The 27,109-nt window shown below is 35.8% G+C and overlaps 1 protein-coding gene across 1 annotated transcript in view; it reads right to left on the reverse strand.

The window, feature by feature from the left end:
• Positions 1-27,109, reverse strand: part of MDGA2 (MAM domain containing glycosylphosphatidylinositol anchor 2) — an 863,714-nt gene that overhangs the window by 659,838 nt on the left and 176,767 nt on the right. The window lies entirely within an intron of this gene.

Genomic DNA, 27,109 nt, shown 5'->3' on the forward strand with positions numbered 1-27,109 from the left:
GGGATTCAAGAATCACATACGGTTTGTCTCCCTCTCTGATTTCTTCCCATTCAGTTTTCCCTCCCTTCCCCTTTTGTCCTCTGCACTATTCCGTATGTTCTACAGATGAGTGAAACCATATAATTGTCTTTCTCTGATTAACTTACTTCACTTAGCATAATTCCCTCCAGTTCCATCCATGTCAAAGTAAAAGGTAAATATTCATCCTTTCTGATGGCTGAGTAATAGTCCATTGTATATATGAACACTTTAAAATCTTAAGCCCAAACTCTCCTACCCCAGAAGGGATTTCCCTGATTTGGACCAAGCCCATCAAAAATTCTTTAAGAACACACAAAGGAGACACCTGTAATAAAGGGAGAAACTGCGGTGGTTTTATGAGCGGAATAAAGGGACATATGATTCCAAACTGGGATGTGTGTGTGTGTGTGTGTGTGTGTGTGTGTGTGTTCTGATTTGGTTTGGTTTGGTTTCTGCTTCTTTATTTTCCTGATCACTCTGCTAATTTCCATTCTATGTACCTGGTGTTACAACATAGACTGAGAATATGTCCCCCTGTATTACTCTGCCTTTGGAAGTCACAGAAATAGCAAAGTATGGTTCTGGGGAAAGGCAATGTGGAACTTTTCATTGAAACCTCCTTCTAATCTTAACCTAAAGAACCTATGAAGCTAACATATATGTCACTCAGGCTATGAAGAAGGGAAATGGATGCAGATGATGGGCTAAAAACCTAGGGTAATGAAGAGTTTAGTCACAGATTTCATTGTGAATCTATTCTTTGTTAACTACATAGAGATGACATTGATACATTAGGCAGTTCACTGCTCAATGTAATGAAATTTTGGTCCTGGCCAATAGATTTATCCTTTCCTATGTAAATGAATCCTGAATAACATAAGAAATTGTTTGCCATTTTCACACTGACACAAAACCAAAACAAATGGAGATATATGGTCATAGTATAAGATCTTGGAAAGACTGCCCAAGGCTCAGAGGAGAATGGGGAAGATAGTCAGAGGATATACCATGCTGAAGGTTGAAGTCACACAGAGATAGAATTTCTCTGGGAATATCTGAAGAATGCCAAATGAAGAAGTAGTAGATTTGCTCAATATGGTGTGCAATTAAGGGCCTAAGACTTCAAGAAGACAGGCCTTCTGGCCACTTAAAAAAACTTTCTAGTAAGAGTCTTTAAGGATGGAAAAAACAGGGATGCCCCGGTGGGTCTTTCAGTTAAGCATGTGACTGTTGATTTCAGCTCAGGTTATGATCTTGGGGTCCTGAGAACGAGCCCCACATCAGGCTCCGTGCTCAGCAGGGAGTCTGCTTGGTATTCTCTCTCTCTCTCTCTGCCCCTCCACTATCCCATTAAATAAATGAATAAACCTTAAAAAAAAAGATGGAAAACGTAGTCTGGAGGGTTAATAAGTAGACTAAAAGTTTCTCAGCATTTCTCCTCACCACACACATATATACGGATGATATTTGCAAAATGTTCACAACCTTCCCCAGACTTTGATGAAGGGAACCAATGTACAGATTAGACAGCCTATAAATTATGTAGACTCTCCACCATCTGACTTGAACAATGAAAGAACATGAACAAATACAAGTGAAGGTAACCATAAATCCACCCACCCATCTTATAACAGAAGTAAATTCCTTGAAAACTTCAGTACTTTACTATTTTTTACTTACATCACTGATTTCGACTTATCTCCTAACTGGTAAATGTACACCCATATGTTCTGTTCCACAGAGAACCTGTGAGCTAGGTGACCACTTTATTGAATTTCATGAAAAGACTCAAGTATCTGACGTACAGTTGTATTAGATGAGTTTTAGTATCCCTCCTAAAACAGATTTTATCAAACTGCCACCGGTGATGACCAGTGGTCTTTTAAAGATTTAGCATTTCTTTCTAAAAACTGTAACTGTTGCTCCAAAGAACCAGCCCAACCTAGTGTACTTCCCAGTCCCACTGCACTACATGGGATCATATAACTAATTTTCTCTAATGGAATGTTAACCGAAGTGACATATGCCATTTCTAAAATGAAAGGATAAGAAATTGGAATTCCTTCTCCACGCATTGATTTCTTGTCCTCTGCCTAGAAGGCCAAACTCCACCATCGTGAGGGATGGTAGAGACATAAGAGACATAAGACTGAAAGCATTTAAGTCCATGAATCACACTGTGGAAGTCCACCAACTTTACAAGCATATTATACTAACTGTTACATTAATGAAAACTATATTTCTGGGGACACCTGGGTGGCTCAGCTGGTTAAGCATCTGCTTTAGGCTCAGGTCATGATCCCAGGGTCCTGGGGTCAACACCCCCATCAGGCTCCTTGCCTGCTGTTCCAACTGCTTTGCTTAATCTCTCTCTGACAAATAAATAAATAAAATCTTTAAAAAAATACATATTTCTGTTATGTTATGTCACTCATATTTTGGGGTTAATTTGTTATAACAGTCCACCTTGAGTAATAGAAATAAAAAAAAATTCCTTTCTTTAGTGAAGTTTAACGTATTTCACAGAGTCTTGCTCTACAGCCATACTGCAGTATACTGGGTGCTCTATTATGTGCACAATAATGGCAACAGAAGAAATGTCAAAACAGTAATTTTAAGTAAAAGCTACCTAACCTCTTCAAGTATGGTCAACCGTTGACCAGGCCACGGTTTAGCTTTTGCTTATTCTAGTTCTTACATCTTAACTTTCCTTTTCTTTCCCTTCTTATTTTTAAATATAAAATTTTTCTTTACAAAGGGATTTTGTAGAATTTCAATACATATTATGTCTTTTGTTTTTAACAAATTCAAGATGTGAATTGCAGAATCCTAGAAAACAACAAATATGTGTTATTGTTAAATTGCTAAATATGAGGTGATTTGTTACTCGGTAAAAGATAAGAAACAAGTTTCACAGCATCTTCCTCATGTAGTAAACATTGAGTTGAGTATTTAATTTAAATCTTAAATGTTCTAAAAGTTTTTTGGTTGGTTTTTTTTTTTGCTTGTTTTTGTGTTTTTACTCAGATTTCTCACCATATGGACGTACATAGTACTCTCTTCCCTCCCTGTTGAAGATTCATCTACCTCTCAGTCTCATCTATGACCAAATTGAAAATCTATGGGCCAAATTGAAAAATGCAAGGTTTGAGGTCCCATACAATTTCAAGCCAAAAGAATATTAGTTAACTAAATTTTAAAAGAGTCATTCTGGTAAGAATTATTTTAGTCATGTAATTATAGTATGTTTGAAACACTTCTGTTTTGAAACCACTAAATAGTTGCCTAACCCATAACCAATGTATTAAAGGACCTAAAGAGCTAGAATGAGCTGGAAATGTCTGACAAGACCTGACTGTGGGTGAGAGCTGACACCCAACAGGTGCAGTCATCTCTATAAACAGGTGCTATTAGCTGATGGCAGAGGAAGGGCTCGCTCTGCTTCTGCCTTTGAATCCCATGGAAAATTCAAGCCACATAGATGAACATTTAAAAAGATGAGGGAACAGATGCTAAATGTCATGCTGAAATTATGGTATACAGTATTTGAAAATCTTTGATTTGTCATATTATAGGCTATACACTCCTTCTGCTACTAGAATTGTGAAATGGGCCCCAATGGGGAGGTTTAGCTTAATAAATGTAGCTGCTTTGTTCCTCAGACTACTGATCCATGTGATGGATGGAAGCTTCTATTTCATCCGGGGAGGTGGGAGAGTGTTTTAGGCAGCAGACTCTGTAATTTTTGATGTCTGACAGAGCAAAAGAAATTCATGTGACAGACTTTATTTTCCCCTCCAAACTGCATCAACATTTATTTATGATGAAGGAGAAGTTCGGTGGGAAAAAAAGCAGTACTGTTTATCATAAATCATGAAGTTTTACATTCTGCTCTTTAGAAAGAGGAATGACTGGTCTGTGGCATATTTATAATGTCAGTATTTCTTTAATACTTTAAATATATAAATGTAGAACCAAACTATCCAAAAGCTAACTCTATAATACTTAATGTCCTTAAGGAATCAGTAAAAATTATTATTCACTCTCCCACTTTTTTAACTGCGTATATAGTTTTCATGCCCAGTAAGAATATAATTTTACATATATGCCTTATTCTCTGAGCTATATAATCGTTTCTTGTTCCAGTGGTGCTGTCTAGATAAAAGGATTCCAACTGAGAGGCTGGCTTGAGGGCACCTATTATGAAGCCTAGAATTAGGGGACTTTGAAAGGGTGTTGAATGACTGTCTGAAGTAAAGAATGAGAAAAAATGCTATCTTTCAGGGTCTCATCAGATCTGAACTTCACTCTTCTGAGTAAGATCATTTTGGACTCCTCCAATCAAGATTATTTCAAGGGAAAATAAATTTGAAGAATCAGGAGACATTAACACCTGGAAATGGGGAATGCTGGGAGGTAGTGCTAACAAATGAACACCAAAAACGACACTGGGGAAGTCCACAAAATAATATGATTGAAGAAGCATGTATACATTTCATTCAGCTTTATTCAACAGTCTAAAGAGATGAGGAAACAATATCATGTAAGGCCTTTTAAAACTATGAACATTAGACTATACAAAGCATGCGCATTATGTAAAAACAAAAATGGTAACATGAGATGTAACATTTCTGTCGTATAAAATAATGAACTGAAATGAATATGAAGGTATTTATGGATACACAGTCTCTAGATTTTAAGAATTCATAGAAGTAGAACTATGTTAAAAAGACATGCAGTATATTAAAGAAGTGGGAGGAAATACTATAAATATAACAAACAATATAAAATTACATACTGAAGAATTCTGATGCACCAAGTTAGGATCTTGAAGACGAGCCACAGAAACAGGGTATTTTTTGTTTTGTGTTTTACTTTTATGGTTAAATAGTAGGATATGAATGAGAATGGGCTGTGGTAAATAAAATATGAAGTTGCTTGAATGGGTTTGTATCCAATACTGTAACTGAAAGAAAGGTGAGGAGGGAAGGAGAAGCCTTCAAACTCTAATGTCTATTATAAGGTTTTAGAGGGTATGACATTTTAGAATATTAAGAGATCACAGAAAAGTTTTCAAGAACAGATTATAACGCTTCTACTAAAATAGACAATTGAGTCAGCGTTAGCAAGAAAGTTGTATACATTTTTAAAGAGTTAGAGAGATGTGAAACCATAGGGTGAAGGATGAATCAGAAGACAAATGGCAAGTTAGAATGTCCCTGTGTGAGAGATAAATAAATGCAAATGATTAAATGGAGTAACCTCTTTTAGGAAAGAAATATGATGCCTGAAAATTTTCAAGGACATCCTATCGCTAATGTTTTATACAGGAGCAATAGAAATTTGATGACTCTCAGCTTGTGAATGTATTTGGTTTGAAACAGCACCAGGCCTTACCGAATAAGTTTACTTAAGAAAAGCTTAAAACATACTAAAAAATGTCATGCTATACGTAGACTCTGGATAAAAATATGTCAGCACTGCAGATGTTCTAGATCAGCCAGCATGGGGAAATATTTTGAACCAATGCTGATATATTGCAACAACTGCCTGAATCCAATTGCTGGAGGGACGAGTGAGGGAATGTTCTGGTTAAGCACATAGGAATTAACAAAGTAGTGTATGGTCAAAGGATTGGGTTACGTGATGAAGTTAGATAAATGGCACTAACTGTAAATGTTTTAACATGTATTTTACCAGTTCAGACTGAAAAAATTTAGTATTCCTTGTTGGTATGTGGTTTTCCAGAAAAGAAAGTATGAACCGTATATTAGCAAATGACATGCATTTCAGAAGACAAGCTTTCAGCAAACATCTAATAAATACAGTGAGGACTACACCAACACAAACTCATTACCTCCCATAAATTAATTAATACATGAATTGAATTAATACATGAAAATAAACAATTCCAATTCAAGCTGCCATGGAGTAAGTGGTTTGGGAATGCTATAAATAGTAACTGAGGGGAAAAAATTGGACAGGGAGAAGATAATGTTTTTCTCTGAAGAAGACTGAGAAGCTGCTACCGGTATTCCTCTGGATTACTTACTTGATTTTTCTGCTCTGTTAACTCTGCTGTTCATTGTCCCATGTTTGGAGTTAGTTATGCTATTTTATTTTAATTTTGCTGCTATTTTAAAAAGTTAGCTTTCTTTTTTTTTTTTTAATCTGAGCTTGAACCAGGCCATGCTTTTTTAAAATATAATTTTAATCTTTTATTATAGCTACCTATTCTTGGGGCACATGGTCATTTTTGTTGCTTTATTTTGCTTTTTATTTGAATTTTGTTGTTTGGTTTTTTTAAATGGCATTAGAAGATATTTTCTAAAATCATCCACTGTTACTATAAGAAATTTACTGTACTATTATTTTCATAAGAGCATTCATTTTTCAAGTGATTAGGAAGATATTACTGACTTTTATGCAGTTAACTTTTTAATTTTTCTATCTTTTCCACAAGATCCTACCATGCCACTTTTGTTATACTACTCTGACATCCTGGGTTAGTGATATTCAGAAAGTCTTTTCACAGAAGGAGAGGACGTTATGAATCAGTATCTGCACATCCATTATCTCCTGGGACTGTAAGAATATTCTACTGCTTGGCAGGGTTGATATGCAGAGCTTCCAGTTCAATTTCCAGTAATGGCCTAAAATTCAACTAGTATAGTTTTGTGGAAAGAAGGTATATTTTTCTCTGCCCTCCAGTGGTTTTGTAACTAGGAAGAGATATATTAATGTCCTAGTGAATTTGAGGCTGTCTATATTCTTCGACCAAAAAAAATCTCTAAATTATCATGGCTCAGCCTGTTTCTACTGTTCTGCAGAATATTACGTGCTGGAGATATACCTCCAGGAGGCAAAGTGATGCCATCAACTCCCCCTTTATTACACTCTGTAATATCTCTGAATTGTTCATTCATTGACAGTGAGTAAAGGGGACATTTCTCTGACTTGCCCAAGAAGAATTACTTAAAGTGGTAGCACTAGGCTGTACCATTTTATTATTTTATTTTATTTTATTTTATTTTATTTTATTTTATTTTATTTTATTTTTAAGATTCTATTTATTTACTTGAGAGAGAGATAGCACACAAGGTGGGGGCTAGAGGAAAAGGTAGAAGCAGACTCTCCACTGAACAGGGAGCCCATGTGGGCCTCAATCCCAGGACCCCAAGATCATGACCTGAGCCAAAGGTGGAAGCTTAACCGACTGAGCCACCCAGGCACCTGTAGACTGTACCATTTTAAAAGGTGAAGAACTCCTCTTTAATTATTTCACTGTATACTATGGCACTGTGCAATGGTTAATTTCATTTGTTTTCCAGAATTATGACATAGATCTTTCAATCACCTTCCTTCCTCTCTTTAATCTTTCCTTCCTTTTCTTTCCTGTTTTTTTTTTTTTCCTTTTTTTGTGTATGTGTGTGTTTCTCAATGGGAGAAACTTGGAGAAAGAATATATCAAAGTCTTAAACTGAAATAATACCTTGAAAGGAAAATGCCAAGTAATCTAAATGTATTTTATTTCATAATTTTATAAGTCTCAAACTCTCTTGATCTTATCAAAAATTTTATGAGAGTTCATTAATACCAAAATGAACTAATTTAAATCTTATGGTAGCTACTTTTGCCAAGTTTTGTTAAAGATGCTAAGAAGGAGAATTATTTTCAGAGTAGTGGGAAAAGATAGGAAAATAGTGTGTTCATAATCTGCAAACCAGGGTAATTTATATTCTATGGATCCAGAGTAGATTTTTCAGTACAGTAAAAGCTGTATACATTAATTTGAATATCTTATTGTGAAGTTCAGAATTACAAAATGAAATATTTTCACCTGATCTGATTCCTTTTTTGGAAAAAAGGTAATACCATTTTTTTCATTCTCACCCATACTCAGTATTAAATTTGACTCCTAAGAGACTTAATGTTCTTTTTTAGCTATGTCTAATACAGAACATATTCTGAGGGGATCTCATTCCTGTTTCAGGTGTTATAACCTGTGATTCTTTAAGTGATCTTGAATCATATGCAATAATACATTTACTGCTCTGCATGCAAATATGAATACATAAGGAAAAGAAAAGGTAATGTAGAGCTTGGAAATGATTTTGAAATAGTTTGAAAAGAAAATAGGAGCAAAGTAAAATGTGTTAAAGTTGAAAGAAAAATACATAAAAAAGTAAGCATTGTATTGCAATGTTTAATATCTCATCCCATGAGAAGAAGAGGTATCAGCTAATGTCATGCCATGGTGCACTGAAGGCAGAAGTCAGGAAGCCCCTCGTTCTACGTGGGGACTAGTCACATGGACCAGAACAAAGGATAACATGAGTATTCTTGGTCCATATCTGCTCACCTAGGAACACCTCCCAAGCTAACTATGGTGGTCCACAAGTCCCATCAGTAGAAATTCAGACAGCCCAAGAAAGTGAGTTTTATTCGCTTACTTGGACTGAGGGTGTATATTTATTACCTACCCAGTTGTGTAAACATTAATTATAAACATTCAAATAAGAAGTGTGCATACAATGTCATTCCTTCCACACAGCTTCACATTCTACCAAGGAACTGCCTCAAATCTGACTTAAAAAACAAACAAAAAAAGGAAACCTTCCAAAGCTGAGGGAATAAACTCTGGTCGTGCAAGAATAAAACCGCTTATCAGTTACACCTCAGCTTGAAGAGCTCCCCCTACACAGGTGGCTATGCTACAGCGATTTCCAGCTAAGGAGCTGAAGGGAGGAGTCTAAGCATGAAGTCCAATCAGAAAAACCCCAAGTTTCTGAATTATTTCATTAAAGAGTCAAAATTAAGTACTTTCAGAGTTCCTTGCACCTTAAGTTAAAAAATATCTACACTGTGAAATGGAAACAGAAAGCCAGCAGGGTCTAGACAGCTGCGCCAGGAAGAACATTTGGTCAAACGTCTTATTCAAAATAGAAATAAGAAAGAGAATGGTAATCTTAGAACAGAGGGAATTCAGACCTGGAAATAACAACGGAGAGCATGTCTTAGTTTTATAAACAGAATAGCACTGTAAAAAAAAAATATATATATATATATATAGAAGCAATTTAAATTTCCTGTGGTACATTTATTTCTCAGGAAAGTGGCTTCCCACTGTGAGCATTCGCTCCTTCCCAGACTCTGTGCTCAGAGGCTCAAACATATTCAAGCCCCACAAATACCTGTAATGATTGCAGACTACAGACTGAACCACAATAAGGCATCAAAAAAGAAAAAGAAAAAAAAAAGGGAAAGAAGACCAAAGGTAGATACTTAATGAAAAAGATTTGAATACCATATGATCCTGGTTTTCTTATTTTTATGGGAAGTGAATGATACTACTGAAGTTCAAAGCCATTTGCTTTTCCTGAAACCCAATTTCAAGTAATTTCAAAGAAGAGCACTTTAAAAGGACAGAAATAAGAATAAAATAAATTCATAGGTGAGTAATGTGTTTTCGGGAACAGTCTCCAAATTCAAATCTGTCGGTTCCCTATACTGTTTGATGGAGGACAGTAAATTTTTCTAATTAAAAATATTTTATAAGTGATGAGACAATTCACCAGCTAACAGCACTCGTAGGTCTTTGCCATAAAAAGAAGTTTAATAAACTCTAACCACTCTGCCACCTTTAAATTCATCCCACCAGCGATGTTCCCAATAAAGCCAGTGATTGTGGTAGGTAATGTCTACAAGGATTTTTAAGTAGGAATGAAGGAAGCAGACAAGAAGGATAATGGCTTTATACAGATGTTTTCTAAACTTCCTGAATGATAAGATTTGCCTGAGGTAATTTTTAAGAATATGAAATCCTGCCACAATAGAAATTATGGTTAAAAATATAAATTCTTGATGAAACTGCAACCTCTACCTAAGAGAGACACTGACTCAGAATCCTCCAAGTAGGGACAGGAAGCTGAATGCTCAGTGTCCCAAACAAGTATCATCAACATGGAAGTTTTGGAAATACTTACTTGATACCAAGAATAGAGTGTTTTAAAAACGGAAATAATTGACTAATGTAAGTTACAATTTGGCTTAGAAGATTTCTAGGCTAAACAATTATTTTGGCTTCTCCCCTTCCTATCTCTCACACTAAAATGAGTGAACACATTAGCAACACATCATAGATGCTCAGAGCACATAAAGTTTCAAAACTGGATTTTACTAGCAAAACTGAAGCATTTATGTAGAGCTGTGGTTTGCTACAAAAAATTCTATATAAGTTAACGATAGTTTTAGAGACGAAATCTCTAATATATATTTGTATGTGTGTGTATATGTGTGTATTGAGGAAATAAGGTAAACTCTAAGCTGTGGAAAAGAACAGGAATAATTCAGTAAGTTTATAATTCCTGAAAACTTAGTATAGACCTAGTGATGAAAATAAATACTATGTCATAGACAACAGTTTTCAACAAATTTGTATATTAAACTGAATTTCTATTAAAATTACTCTATTTCCTGTCCCACTTTACTGAATTCTTGAGAGTTATTTATGTACAATACCTAAAAGAAATCACATGAATGCTTGTTCCAAGCAAGGAGTGCAATGGTAGACACAGTACGCATTTTAAATTTAAGCTCTTATTTTCGGGGTGTTCATAATTTAGGTGGAGAAAGAGGAGGCGCAGACATCCAAACACTAAAATAATATATAAGAGTCCAGTTATATGTGATACAATAGGAAGGCACTGAGTGTCATCCTAATGAAAAGTGAAATGAAAGGGGATTGCATGTATGTGAGCCTTACTGATCAGCTAAATCTTCACATAGGATATAGTGATAAGGTAACTTTGAAAAACGGGGAAATTCATATACACAAAGAGATGAACATGGGGTGTTCTGGAATTAAGAGTTCTTTTAAAAAATACATTCATTAATTAATAATTAATTAATTTGGGTGGGGAGGGACAAGGAAAAAGGGAGAGAAAGAAAACCCTCAAGCAGATTCCCCCCTGAGCAGAACCAGATGTGGGGCTCAATCCCAGGACCCTGAGATCATGACCTGAGATGAAATCAAGAGCCAGATGCTTAACCAACCGAACCATCCAAGTGCCCCTGGACTTAAAAGTTCTTCGACATTAAGAAACTTCTAAAGAGAGCAATATATACATACAGTATTGTTAAAATAATAGCTATACTTTTCGGATCACCAGTTATATGCCATCCATTATGCCAAGTAATTTTCATTTCATTTAATACTCCTATTACTATTTTGACTCCTTTCCTGCAATAGCATAGAAACTCTAGTGTTTTTCTGATTACTCCTTATTTAATGATATTCCTTTAGCTTATAATGGGTATGACTTAGAGTATAATATTGTACCTAATAGCTCAATTTAATGGCCAAATGCTTGAAGAGAGAACCACATTTAAGACAGATCACCAATGTGCCTAATCTTAGAATCTTATAACAGTACTTACAAATTCTCCCTAGAACAATTACTACAGGTAAGCTGGGAAGTTTAGTTTTAAAACTTATTTCTAACTTACTAGGCACATGCACCCAAATGGCTTATGTTGCTTTGTTGTTGACAGAAGACATGAATCACAGTTGATTGGACTGTTAATGGGCCAGAGGTGAACATAACATCCAAGAAGAAACAACCCAGAGGTTAGGAAAAATCAGTCCAATTCTCTCTCTTCCAAGTATTTTAATTGATACTCATACTTAGATTACTCAGAGATTCCCAGAGACTAAAGGTGGAAAACAAAGACTAAAGATGGAGAAAGATGAGACGGACAGGTGGATGACAGAGAGAGAAAGCAAGTGAGTGCTGGTGTTATCCTTGACAGGTAGAAAAACGAGTCAGCTTCCCTGATTTTCCAATGTTGGTTTCAGTCTTTCTGTACGAAGACTGTGCCTCACTTATGGGACTTGGATGTCTGTAAGATAACTGGCTGTCCTCTTTCACCTTACATTAGAAAGAGTGGGTTCCTATTCCTTGAATAACAGAGATACCTTTCAGGCGGAATGTTTTTTCTAAGTGAAGTCCTCAAAATCTTCCTCTGATATATGGTAGTCTGTACACATAAATGTGATGTATTAGATACATAAATAATACATTACTAATGAATATTAGTAATACTGTAATATTATGTAGCTCTACACACACACACACACACACATTCCTTCATTCTATAGGTCTCTCCAATTTCACTTTCTAAAGCTTGTTGTTTTTACTGTGAACAGTGTAAGTAATGGAGGGGATTGCAAAGAAGTAGGAAGGGCAACTGAATCACGTCTAGGAGGAACGAAGCCAAGTGTTTGAGACACATCAGCAACTCAGAGTGTGTGAATTGGAGCAATTAATACTAAAGACAGATAGAGAAGATGCCACTAAGGACGTAATTCTATTCTTTAAAATGGCACCATGATCATAAATTCCTACTTTCTCAACAAAAAGGCACAAAGATTTATGACAAATACTTGCCAAAACAGTAAAAAGGAAAAGCCAAAATAAGGCTGGCAGTTGGAGACGGGGAAAAAAAACGAAGCCTCTTAGTATGTGAGAAAGGTTTCCTTTACCCTCCTCAAAGACTAAGCATTAGTATATATCAGTGGCTGACTATTGGTAGCTGAATGATCAAAATAATGACATACAAAATACATGTGTTATAGAAATGCAAAAGTAACACAATCAAGTTCCAAGCAATAGGGAATCTAGGAGTGCGGAGACATGAATCTTGCAGCATGACATACAATAAAGTTTCCGGATAAGGGCTCTAGGGAAGGAGACTGTCCCTTTACGTCCTCCCCCTTCCATCAAAGTGCCCTGCAATGTCTTCAATGAGGGCATCACTTAAAGGTTTTGATAGCCTGGCATAGGTTTGAATCCAGAAGTAGCTAAGGAAGCTGCATAATGCAGTGGGTAAATGGATAGTGTCTTAGAGCCATACTGCTGGTATGAACCCTCACTCTCCCACTTACGAGCTGCTTGACCCTGGGCAAGGCATTTGGTCCTCTGTGCCTCAGTTTTTTTTAATCTGCGAAATGAGGAATAAGTGCGGTTGTTCTAATGATCAAATAAGTGTGTGTGTTTTTAGAACAGAACCTAATACATAATAAACACCATATATATCATTTACTATTTTAACATTAACTCTTCTTATTCATAATCTTTATAAAATAAACTTTGGCTCCGCACTTCAAAGATGATTAAAGGGAAAACTCTGACACACTCTCTCTCATATAATAACATGTTTATGTCATGATGGAGCCCAGAAGTCTAAGGAACTGGGTCACTAACAGGCTAAGGAAAGTGGACCTACTTTCATAATAACGTGTATCCATGAAGGGCAGAAGCTTACAGTGGTGGCACAGTGAACACTTTTTGCACTGCCATCAGAGGCGTACAGAAGAGCAAAGAGCTGAGGAGTGAGAGCCATCAGGAGAATGTTGCAGAAGCCCCCAGTGCAAGCACTTTGGGGGGCAGTGACTGTGACAAAAGCAGTCTTGGGATGGCCTCAAACTAACCTCATGAGACCTAGTCCAATTTTTTTATGGCCTTGTCTACCTGTGATCTTCAAATGGTGTCTAAAGGAAGTAGACACAGAGATGAGTAGATTTGTTCTTAATGGAAATTACAAAGTGAATACAATTATGTCAGCTTCAAAGCAGATGGACCCTCATACGGATTTTGTTGCCCCTTGATCTTATCTCTAACCTGAAAAGCTTGACACCAATTATTTGTCCCTATATGCTAGAAAACTCTTAATCACAGCTAATTGGAATAAGTAGTTTTTCTTTCTGCCTCTTCCAGGAACCATGAATGTGGACAGCAACTCCGACTGTGAGGAGGGTTGGGAGCTGAGGCCAAAATTAATCTGGTTCTAAATGATTCCTAATAAATCAGGTAAAACAAAGGTAGATTGGAGTCCTTAGCCATGCCCAGCAGAGGCTCTCCTGACCTCAAAAATCGAATTTCTTGGGGTTAATTTTTCCTTTAACTAAGGAGTTTAAATATCATAATCTAGTGTAAACCAATGGGGAAATTTCTAAAAGTATGTTTTAGTTAAACCTGGCACCTCTGTTGGATATAAATGCCAGGTGCATTGCTTTTCAAATGACTTCAGCTCATTGCAAAGTGTTGGAGCATATAGGGCATCTTGAGAATTTACTATGCAAATAATAATCACTTAAAATTGCCTTTGAAATGTCAAATCTGTTTCACACTGAGGACTGGAAATTTGAAAAAAGAATTTTTTTCAGGTTTTACATCCATTGGAGAGCTCTGGAAATAAATACAATTCTATTCTATTTGATTGCTATATATATAAAATACCCCAGAGAAATATGAAAATCGCATACAATGACCTACATGAAAGCATGATACAAATACTTAGAAATTGCTATCTCAACAGGCTTATTTAACATAATTCTGAATTAGATTTGGGAAGAAATTAGCATCTTCTTGTTATCTTCGAAGGGCAACCTAAAAGTTAATGTCTATGAAGACAGTTCAGGTATTTCCTCCTCCTCTGTATGACATTACAATAGCCAGTGACACAACAGCCAGGCTCACTGTGAAGGTTCAGCTCTGTCACAGTGTCAACTGGCAGATTTTATAAGACTTCCTATGGGACTGGTTTCTCCAGGTTATTGGGACATCCACTAAAGGATTACCCACAATGTGTGTCAAGAGTAATAATGAAAAATTCTCCCAGGAGTAGCTCTTTTGAGTGGCCATACTGGCATCAATTAATGAAAGCATGAAAATGAAGCTGAATTTATACTCAGCTAACAGAAATCAATTTCTTCCAAAAGTTTACAGTAGAAATTTTCATGGAGTGAATTCCTGTGTTAGATTTACCAGCAACAGTGGATGTGTTTACAGTAGGTCTCATCTCAAAGTTGGTAGGAGAGAGTAAGGGAAGATTACTGTCCTTCTCTACTTGGGGTGGTGTTAAGGACGTGGTTCAAGATCACCCTTACCACTGTTTTAGTATCCCAAAATATTATGGGGTGGAGAGTGCAAGAAACAGGTGAGCTGCCCTTGTTGTTGTTGTTGTTTTTATATTACCGGGTAAAAGCCAGATGGCTCTCAGAATAGAATCTACAGGGGAAGGAGAGATGTTCCTTTCTTTACTTTTCTTTCTTTCTTTCTTCCTTTCTTTCTTTCTTTCGTTTTTTTTAGATTTATCTATTTGAGAGAGAGCTCCTACAAGCGCATGCTAGCAGTGGAAATGGCAGGGGGAGAAGGAGAGAGAGAGAATCTCAAGCAGGCTCCCTCTCAGTGCAGAGCTCAATGCAGGGCTCAGTTTCATCACCCTGAAATCATGACCTGAGCCAAAATTAAGAGTCAGCTGCTTAACAGACTGAGCCACCTGGGCGCCCCAAGGAGAGTGATTTTCTTGAGCATTCTTTTATTTCCTGTGACTAATGGCATTGATGGAAGGGCTTTTTGTTCGTTTGTTTAGTAACAGACCCTGGATGACGTCACATTTCCATTTTAACACCATTTATGCTAATGCAGAAAGTTGTAAATCTGTCTTCACATTTAAAATGTATCAACTTATTTCTACTCTAGATTAAACTAGTTAAACATATTTTAAAATTAACTAAAGCAAAATGAGGAGGAAAATTATCATGTTAACAAGTCCAAGAAATAGAATTTAGCAAAACATTTATTTATTTAAGAAAGTTATATCACGGTAGCTTTTCTCCCTTTTCAGAATAATCTTCTCTGGCAAAATGTTTTCCACTTTTCATTTAGAAACACCTAATCTGGGGCATCTGGGTAGCTCAGTGGGTTAAGCCTCTGACTTGGGCTCAGGTCATGATATGAGGGTCCTGGAATGGAGCTGCCACATATGGCTCTCTGCTCAGCAGGGAGCCTGCTGCCCCCTGCTCTCTACTTGTGATCCTTCTCTCTGTCAAAGAAAGAAATAAAATCTTTTTTTTTTTTAAAAGAAAGAAATACCTACTCTTGTTTAAATTGATTTATTCAAATTTAAATAAAATATCTAATATTAGATAATTTTGCTCAGTTAATGTTCATATAATTCCAAATTTTAAAATTGCCTCAAATCTTTTTAGTGGCATATTTACTCTTTGGGAACTAACCGAGTAATAAACTCTGTGAATGGAGAAAACCTTAAAGACTTGGCAAGTACAATAATTCTTGTGTTCCATGAGTTCCAATCTTGTGTCAGAAAATAATTTACTTAATTGGAAGATGATAGCTAAAAAATCACTTATATCTCTTTTCAAATAACTTATAGCCTGTCATAGGCCAGACTTTTGTAAGTAAAATATCTATAGTGTTATTATATTGAATTTAAGTTTATTCATTTTATTCAAGATAGTCTAGGAAGCTATATTGGGGAAAAGGAAATAAATAAAAAACAACAATGTGATTTTCCCCCCTTAAATCATAAAAGTAACATATCAAAACTAATGATAATCCAGAAAAAGGGGGAAAAATAATCCCAATATACCAGCACAATGATTTATTATGGCTTATTAGGTTTTCAGCTATGCCTATATGTATATTTTAGCTGCAAAATATGTAGCCACAATAATAGTATATATACAAATTTAGAGTTTGTATTTTTTTTCACTTAACATTTATTTCATATGCTTTTCTATGTTCTAATGCCATTAATAATGACTACATGCTACTCTGTGAAATAACTAGTCTATAACTTTTTAACTAAAATATCTGAGATTGTTTAAAAGTGAAATGATAACTTAGTGAAGTATTTATACAACTGTAGTTCCTTGATATGTTCCATAATATGTTACCGTTCACATTTTTGTGGCTGTCAGAGTTGCTCAGATTTTTATTCTTTTTTTTCCTGGTGTGTATACTATGTTTGCTTAACTTACGGACATTAAAATCACAGAGTTTAAACACTGTATTATGTCTACCAGGAAATAAAGGTAGGTCTCAATTTTAGAACATAGAATGCTTAATTCTTATCATTGTATATTTGTCATTTCTGTAATACAGTTATGAAGTGATTACTTTTTTTTTTTAATGTAAACTTTATACCCAACATGGGGCTTGAACTCATTATTCTGATATCAAGAATCACATGCTCCACCAACTGAGCCAGCCAGGAGCCCACAAAGTGCTTCCTTTGTATGACTTACTGTGCTATTCAGCCAACGATAAAATAATTTGTAATAAGATAATTTGTGTAATTTATAAGACACATACAAAAGTTCTTGAAGACACATACAAAATTGATTATCCAAAAGTGAGTGAATAGACTATTAGTTCTGCAGCCATAACAGACAGGTTACCTTCAGTTAATGCCAGTTGTGGTTAAGGTCGAGATGTTTAAAGTGGATTTGGTATGTTAACTAGGCATGACCTAGAAACAGTGGCAGTAAAGGTAAGGGAAGGTTTAGGTAAACCTGATCCTCATGCAGGTTAAGTATACAGAGAAGGGGTAAAGATGTTCAGGCCGAGACGCTGGGGAAAAGACTCCTTCTCTCACCAGCTAGGCAACTTTAAAAGCCCTAAGTCTCCATTTCCTCAGCTGTGGAATGGCAATAATTTTAAAATACCTACTCCATTGAATGATTGGGAGACTGAAGAAGTTTATTCATAAAGAGTGCTTACCAGAGTCTTTAGCATGTTTCAAACAAAAACAAAAAAATAAAAAGTGTTCATCATTGTTTTGGTGGAATTCTTCAGTCAATTAAAGAACCACGTCTAGGGCTTTATGACTGAGCATGAGAACCCAGGAGGTTCATTTCTGAAAATGTGAGCAGAAGCAAATGCATGCTCCCAGGGCAGAAAAGCCACTCATATTAGAGGGTACCTAGAAGTAAGGTATACCTTGAGCTTAACAGAATAAATGGAAGGCTATGACAAAGCATTTATAAACAAGGAGGGACACTGATCAGGTAAAGGCCCACCAGCTCTGCCAGCTGGTAGCCCCGTTGGGCACTCCCAATTCTGTTCATCTGAGTTAAGACATCACACAATAAACCATAGATGTAACAACTCTCCCATTCTGTAGACATTTTTTTAAAAGTTAGATTTAGGAGTGCCTGGGTGGCTGAGATGTTAAGCATCTGCCTTTAGCTCAGGTCCTGGAATGGAGCCCCACATGAGGCTCCCAGATCAGTGGGGAGTCTGCTTCTCCCTTTCCCTCTGCCTCCCTCCCTACTTGAGCTCTCTTTGTCTCATTCCATCTCAAATGAATAAATAAAATCTTTTAAAAAATAAAAGATAAAAGTTCAATTTATAATAGTCTTACCAGTACCTAATAAAATGCACATATACTTTGAACAATTTTTGAGAGAACAAGTCTTTTTCATATTTTAAAATAAAACTCTTTGAAACCAAAGCCAGAAATTCAAGGAAAAGCCTCAATAGACTTGACTACATTAATATTGACCTCCTTTAAAAGGAGAAAAGGCATTATGAGGAAAATTAGAAGGCCTAAGGACAAATGGGAGGGGCGGGGACTAGAATATAAAGTATAAAAGGGTTAACATTTTTACATGTTAAAAAAAACAACAAAAACTTACAAAGCAAATTCTGAAACGAATACTCCAGTAGAACACTGGACAAGCTCCAGAGAAAAGGGAACGCTCTTACATTGTTGGTGGGAATGCAAATTGGTGCAGACACTCTGGAAAACACTATGGAGGTTCCTCAAAAAGTTAAAAATAGAATTACCCTATGATTCAGCAATTGCACTACTAGGTATTCAACAAAGGATACAAAAGTACTGATTTGAAGGGAGACATGCACTCCGATGTTTGTAACAAAAGCCAAATTATGTAAAGAGCCCAAATGTCTATCAACTGATTAATGGATAAAGAAGACATTGTATGGGGGCGCCTGGGTGGCTCAGTGGGTTAAAGCCTCTGCCTTCGGCTCAGGTCATGATCCCAGGGTCCTGGGATCGAGCCCCACGTCGGGCTCTCTGCTCTGCAGGGAGCCTGCTTCGTCCCCTCTCTCTGCCTGCCTCTCTGTCTACTTGTGATTTCTCTCTTTCTGTCAAATAATAAAATCTTAAAAAAAAAAAAGAAGAAGACATTTTATGTATATATATGTGTGTATACACACACACACATATATATACATACCATAGAATATTACTCTGCCATAAAAAAGAATGAAATCTTGCCATTTGTAACAACGTAGAGGGAACTAGAGAGTATTATGGTAAGCAAAATAAATCAATCAGATAAAGACAAATACTGTAATAGAGAACCAACTGAGGGTTACTGGAAGGGAAGTGAGTGGGGGCTGCCTAAGTGGGTGATGGGTGTTAAGGAGGGCACTTACTGTGATGAGCACTAGGTGTTATGTGGAAGTGATGGATCACTAAATCTGACATGTGAAACTAATATTATACTGCATGTTAACTTACTGAAATCTAAATTAAAAATTGGAAAAAAAAAGAAAAATGAAGGAAAAAAAAGAAAAATGGACAAGCTTCAAGGACAAAATTTATTTTTTAAAAACTAACTAACTAAAGCATTGACAAAAATATTCAACCTGAGTAACAGTGGAAGGTCATAAAAACTTGCATATTATCAAAAATATATAAATATGTACATGCATAAAAATCTCATGTTGGACAAGAGAAAAGAGGCAGTCATAGCTAGCACAATTTGACAAAATGTAACAAAGCTCTGGGAAGTATCCATACAACTTTATCTAGTATATCCTAGACAATAAAATTAGGATGATCCTAAAGGTTTATATACAAAGGTAATATACTTAGAACTTTAAATATTAGAAAAGTTTGAGGATATTATAAATTCTTACTGTTAGGGATTAATTAATAACACAGCAAATAAAAGAAAAAATGACATAGGAAATACATTTGTTGAATGTGAATTCATGAATTCTTATTGACATAAAAAATAGATATTTTCAAGTAAAGAAAAGAAATAGAAAGCACATAGCAGTAGCATTTGTTTTTTCATGGGTGAATTATATATGTGTGCCTAGAAAAGATATGAAAGACATCATCAGCATGAGATTACATATTTTTCAATTAGCTTTCTTTTCCTTAATCATGTTTTAAATAGTTCCAGTAACAAATGTGGACATATGTATAGATATTTATAATAGACAAAGTATTATTGAAGGTGTAATAGCATGATCTTTGAAGACAGTCAGATGAGGCACTGAGAGCCAGTTCTTCCATCAGCAACATTCTTAATCTATTTAAAGATAAGTTTTTTTAGGTAATTTTTTATTTTTTTATAAACATATAATGTATTATTAGGTCCAGGGGTACAGGTCTGTGAATCTCCAGGTTTACACACTTCACAGCACTCACTATAGCCCATACCCTCCCCAATGTCCATAACCCAACCACACACCCCACCCCACCACCGCACCACCCCCCATCCCCACAACCCTCAGTTTGTTTTGTGAGATTAAGAGTTTCTTATGGTTTATCTGCCTCCCAATCCCATCATTTGCAAACTACATATTAGATAAAGGGCAAGTATCAAAAATCTATAAAGAGCTTATCAAACTTAACAGCCAAAAACCAAATAATCCAATCAAGAAATGGGCAGAGGACATGAACAGATATTTCTGCAAAGAAGGCATGCAGATGACCAACAGACACATGAAAAAGTGCTCCACATCTCTCCGGATCAGGGAAATACAAATCAAAACCACAATGAGATACCACCTCACACCAGTCAGAATGGCGAAAATTAACAAGTCAGGAAATGACATATGCTGGCGAGGATGCGGAGAAAGGGGAACCCTCCTACACTGTTGGTGGGAATGCAAGCTGGTGCAGCCACTCCGGAAAACAGCATGGAGGTTTCTCAAAAAGTTGAAAATAGAGCTACCCTATGACCCAGCAATTGCACTACTGGGTATTTACTCTAAAAATACAAACGTAGTGATCCAAAGGAGCATGTGCACCGAATATTTATAGCAGCAATGTCCACAATAGGCAAACTATGGAAAAAACCTAGATGTCCATCAACAGATGAATGGATAAAGAAGAGGTGGTATAGATACATACAATGGAATAATATGCAGCCATCAAAAGAAATGAAATCTTGCCATTTGCGACGATGTGGATGGAACTAGAGGGTATTATTGCTTAGTGAAATAAGTCAATCAGAGAAAGACAACTATCATATGATCTCCCTGATATGAGGAAGTGGAGATGCAACGTGGGGGGTGGGGGGGTAGGAAAAGAATAAAGATCAGTTTTTAAAAATACACTAATAGCCTCTGTATTAGAGAGTCATATATATATTAGATGCAACAGTACAGGTAAAATGTTTAAGATAATTACTGACATGAATGTTCGATAAATATCTGATTGTTCAATTTTTAGACATCTGATTGTAAGAGCTTAAGTTTTAGATGTTAGGAAACATGTTAATTTTAAATTGCTGGAACCTAAAGTAATGTGAAATACAAATTAACTCCTTGTTAAATGGAAGAAAAAATGAATATGTGATATGGAAATTATGTTCCTGGAGCATATAACATCTTAACCTAAGTCCACAGCCTGATTCTTCTTACCAAATTTTCCTGTGTGATTCTATAGGTTTTTTGTTTCACAGGGCTTTTCTTTACTTAATGTAAGTAATTACTGGCTTTCAACTTTGATTTCCACCTTGGAGCTAGTTTTTGTTTGCTGAATTATATGTGATATTTGACTTATGTCCCTCCATCATAGCAACTTTTGTTTTTCTGTGCAAATCCTCTGAGATGTAAGACTGATATTCACTCATTTTTAGGTAAAGAGAGAGAAATCCTAATAGACTTCGTGTGTTAGAAGGCTCTTTTCCAGCTCTAGCCAAGAAAAAAAATTCATTATTTCATAAATATGAAACACACATGTAGGGCTAAGAATCTTGATAGGCCATCCAGCACAACCTATTTCTTCCACAGAAAAGGGAACTTTGCCCCTAAAGTTTAAGGTATCCTATCCATGGTTAAACAGCTAATTAGTAAGAGAACTGAGTTCAGCTGTTCTTATTCCCAGGCCATTTCTCTTCCCCCAATAGCTTGTTGCTTTATTTTTCCTTGCTTTTTTTTTTTTTTTTTTAAGATTTTATATTTTTATTTGACAGATAGAGATCACAAGGAGGCAGAGAGAGAGAGAACGGAGCAGGTTCCCTGCCGAGCAGACACCCCGACATGGGGCTCGATTCCAGGACACTGGGATCATGACCTGAGCCGAAGGCAGAGGCTTTAACCCACTGAGCCACCCAGGCGTCCCCCTTGCTGCTTTTAAGCTACTTAAGAATAACCCAGTATAGCTCAAACTCATTGCTTTTGTTTTTAAAATGGACAAGACTTCTGGTATTCTAGTTCACAATGTCTAAGGCAAAACCCTACATATTTTTTCTGAAGAAAATAAAACTTAGTTCAGCTATAAAAAGCTGCAGTTTACTTGGTAGAAATTTTGTCCTTCATATGTTAGATCAACCGAAATTCATTGCTGAACTTTCCTGTGGGAAGTTTATCTTTCAAGATGCAGATATAATGCATATATTCTAGAGGGACCCATTGATGGCCAAAGCAAAGACAGTTATGCAATATCGAAAATTGTATTTAGTGATACTTTTACTGAAATCTCATTGTATTTACAAATATTATTTTATATATCTTCACATCCAAGAGCAGTACCTCTCAAGCAACAATCAACTCAAATTGATACTTTTCTGATAGAGAATACATTGAGAAAAACCTCTTATGAATTAGGAATTCAGCAGAGAATGTTTCACAGGTGAATGACAGATCATGCTAAATAGATGGGGAAAAGACATGGCTTTGAAGTGTTGGAGATCTTTGGACATCCTGAAGGCTTTGAAATGGCAGCTAACTTCTAGAGAGCCTCACCTTTGGCTCCTTATAGGCAAGTCAGATTTGGCAGTAGTTTCCTATACACTCCTTCATCTAAAGGAAATATTACACATGGCTCACTTTAAAACAATTATTTTTTGAGAGTAAGAGTAGTAGCCTCTTTATAGTAGCAAACCTATAAACATGATAATTTTTTAACCAATTAAACTGAATTGCAAGGTGCTCTGCACAGAAACAGTAATTCCCTACTTAATTATAAATCAAATAGATGAATACAAGATCATTTTTTAGAACTTAACATAAACTAAGATATATCTTAAAATTAATAGCATCTTCCCCTTTGAGATATAGAATGGAATGATGGTAATTTAAACAGTAATTTACAACACTAAATGTAAAAGTTTCAAATGAAGCTCTAATCAATTCAAAAGCTAGCTCTAGCTTTTTCTTGGTAAGAAAACACTTCGACAACACTTTCCATGCTATAGTCTTAGTAAACCCGAAGGTGCAAACTGTCCAACTGAATGAAGGACCTCTGCCTCCTCTTGGTATCTAATTTTAATTACAGGCATATTTTGTAGAAGGAATTATTGTCCAAAACATACAACATAAAAACCTACTCTCATAAACATTATCTTTGGTGAAATGTTTTTCTAAATAACCACTGGTGAACATTCACTATCTTACAAGTATGGAAAAAATTTCACATAGCTTAAGAAAAAAGTTATTCCAAATACTAATTGTTTATAACATGCCCTCAAGTCCTTCCCCCAGTGATGGTATCATGCTCCCAGTTAACCACATGGAAACTTCAGAATCCTCCCTATACTACAAGTTTATGCTTCCCAGTGCCTACCATATCTCTGAAATCAAATCACGTCTGGTCCATTTCTATCACCCTTGCTACTGTTAAGGTTCACATTTCATCTTCCAAAGGTTATGCAATTACATTCTTTCTGTTCTCTCTCCATACAGGTTCATCCCTTTCAAATTGTTATGTTCAACTGGGCATAAAAAATTGTAAATAATGTGGTCCATTTACAGAAGAAAAGGTTCAAGTGTTTTCTTTATTTAAAAATTATACTACATGTAGTGCATTCCCTCTTTAATATTTATTTGAAAACTTCTAATGGACAGCTCCTCAAAAATTAGCCATACTTTAGCACATGTAAAATCAATTCACAAACACACACATACAGCCAAACATTTCCAGGAAAAACAACCTAAAGTATTAGGGTTTAGAGTCGAACTAAGAAAAGCATAATTTCAGGTAAAATAGCCTCCAGTAGTATTTTTTTTAAAAGATTTTGTTTATCTATTTGACAGAAAGACACAACGAGAGAGGGAACACAAGCAGGGGGAGGGGAGAGGGAGAAGCAGGCTTCCCACCAAGCAGGGAGCCCTATGTGGGGCTGGATCCCAGAACCCTGGAATCATGACCTGAGCTGAAGGCAGATGCTGAACAACTGAGCCACCCAGGTGCCCCAGCCTCTAACAGTATTTAAACTAAGCATTGGATGACTGTTTTAATATATAAAATAATTAACATTCCTGGCACATCTTTTCAGCCTAAGTAGCAATAGTTCTAGAAAAGTAATACCTACAATGTAGCTGCAATAAATGATTTTTGCCAGCAGCATTAACATTTAGTCCCCAATTTCTGTTATCAGTTAGTAAAATGGTAGGAATTAACATTTCAAGCAACAAGTACTAATTATCCAATTTTAAAATCAAAACTACAGTTTGGATTGTTTACTATGATATTTATATTATGAGAAAAAAAGAATACTGTTTTCTCACTTTTTTTTTTCAAAAGTGCTAAAGATGCAGTTCATTTCTTAACTATCATTCACAAGACAGGAAGAAATAGATAAACTTATTGGTCCACCAAAACTGGTCCCCTCTGTACCTTCTAAAAAGTGGGTTTGTTTGTTTGTTTGTTTGTTTGTTTTAAGATTTTACTTATTTATTTGACAGAGAGAAAGAGACTGCGAGAGAGGGAACTCAAGCATGGGGAGTGGGAGAGGGAAGAGTAAGCTTCCCGCCGAATAAGGAGCCCAATGAGGGGATCCATCCCAGGACCCTGGGACCCTGGGATCATGCATGACCCAGGCCCAAGGCAGATGTTTAACAAATGAGCCACCCACAGGTGCCCGTGAAAAGTAGTTTCAAGACAAACTAAGGAAAGACTTTTTTTCTTTTTTTTTTTTTTTGCTCTAATAGGAATCTTTAAGAAGAATGAGATATTATAAATTCTACTGTAGTAATTAGGGCAATGTGTTATTGTAAAAATTCTCAAACTATAGGATGATTATATGATTCACTTTTACTCTGATAGGCAGAAGCACCCCAGAGAATTGTTCCAATAGCAATAATTATCTTGCTATTTTAATGATAATCTCATATTGTATGAGAGTAGCAATGGATAAAAGAAGGAGGGAGCACAAGAAATTAGAAGTCTTTATATAAGAATACCTAACACTTGAGAACTAGTAATATCCCTAAAAGGTACATAAGTAATGACACTGCCATTGCAAATGTGAGTTAAGTAGGTCCAATCCCTTGCCTAAGTTAATGTGATGCTAAGAAAAGATACCAGCCTTATTCTTCCTACTCTTTTACTCCCTGTGCCACATATAAAGTGATAAGCGTAGGAGGAAATCTGACATGGCAAAGAACCAGTACTATTTCCAGGGTGCAGAAAACAGATTCAACTTAGAAATTTTAAAAACAACATCTAGCTGAGCAGACTATCAGAGTTCTGTTTGACAGTGTTTACATGATGCACTAGTTTATAGGAAATGAAATTTGCAAATTATATGGCTAACCATACCGTAAAATAAGGATTACAGATGCAAGGTATCTGTCCAACACATTAATAGCCAAGGGGAATGAGTTCAAACAGATACTAATATCCTGAACTGCTAGTATGTTTCCTTTGTGCCTTGACACAGTACAAAGCAGTTCTGCTTTTAAAATACCACTCTTTACCTACAGACAAAAGTAATGAAATTATCCTCAAGTTACATAATCACTTGCCAGGCCAAATGGCTTAAGTCTTTTTTATTATAAGATAAATTAAATTTTGCTTAATTCATCCATTTTAAGTAGACAGTCTTCAAAGACAGAGAAACATTTATGGTTCAGAAATGATTTGTATTTGACTTAGAAGTTTTGTAATAAAAATATTGCATCACATATTTTCATCGATGAAAATTAAAACATCACAGAAAACACAGAATTTTTACTAAAAGTACCATAGATTATTTCTGAAAAATATAAAGATAAAATACCCAACAGGTACTATATATGAAGGACTACATAAATTGTTGGAAATAAGCAGTTAAAATCTTACAGTGATAATATTGTTAACCCACATTTTCACAATGTTATAGATACGCATGATCTGTAATATAGAAGTAGGCCTTATATGACATAATTTTAGTAAAGTATTATCATTCATGAACCAGTTCTATAGGATGAACCTAGATTTTCCAGCTAGAATTCATCACGGGCTTGCAACAGTGAGTGTGGCTCCACAGCTGGTTCTTAAAGGCATTATCATTTCTAGGTGAAAGGCAAAAAAGAAGTCTTTGGCTCTGGAAGTTTTGACTTCCAGGTATGGAGAAAAATTTTATGGTCTCAGGAATGACACACATTTAGGAAGAGAGGAATAGACCAAAGTTTCCCTACGACAAAAAAATAAAAAATTAAAAAATGTTACATAAAGGATTATACATTTCTACAATAGAACCATTTACATGTGTCTGTTAACCATTTCTAAGTCTTCTTTGGAAAAGTATCTGTACATGTCTTCTGCCCATTTCTTGACTGGATTATTTGTTTTTTGGGTGTTGACTTTAATAAGTTCTTTATCCATCTCGGATACCAGCCATTTATTAAGGGGGGTGGGGAGGACTGGGGTAACTGGGTGATGGCTATTAAGGAAGGCATGTGTTGTGATGAGCACTGGGTTTTATACACAAGTAATGAATCATTGAATACTACATTAAAAACTACTGATATACTAAATGTTGGTTAAATGAAATAATAATTTTTAAAAAAGGACCATTTACAAAACAGTATTTTGCATGACATAGGACACCAATCAATTTCTTACCAACCATTTTCATTTGTACACTGGGATTGGTATTATATTTTGGAAGGAGCACGTGGACTGGAAATTAGTTCCAGGTATAAATAAAACTATGGCACAGCACATAATATCTACACCTTTTTTACTGGGCATCAGCTTCCTCATTTAGCACGGAGAGAATAGGACTAGAATTCATTCCAACCTT

This window comes from Mustela erminea, chromosome 5 (assembly GCF_009829155.1).
Source record: "Mustela erminea isolate mMusErm1 chromosome 5, mMusErm1.Pri, whole genome shotgun sequence".
Lineage (NCBI taxonomy): Eukaryota > Metazoa > Chordata > Mammalia > Carnivora > Mustelidae > Mustela > Mustela erminea.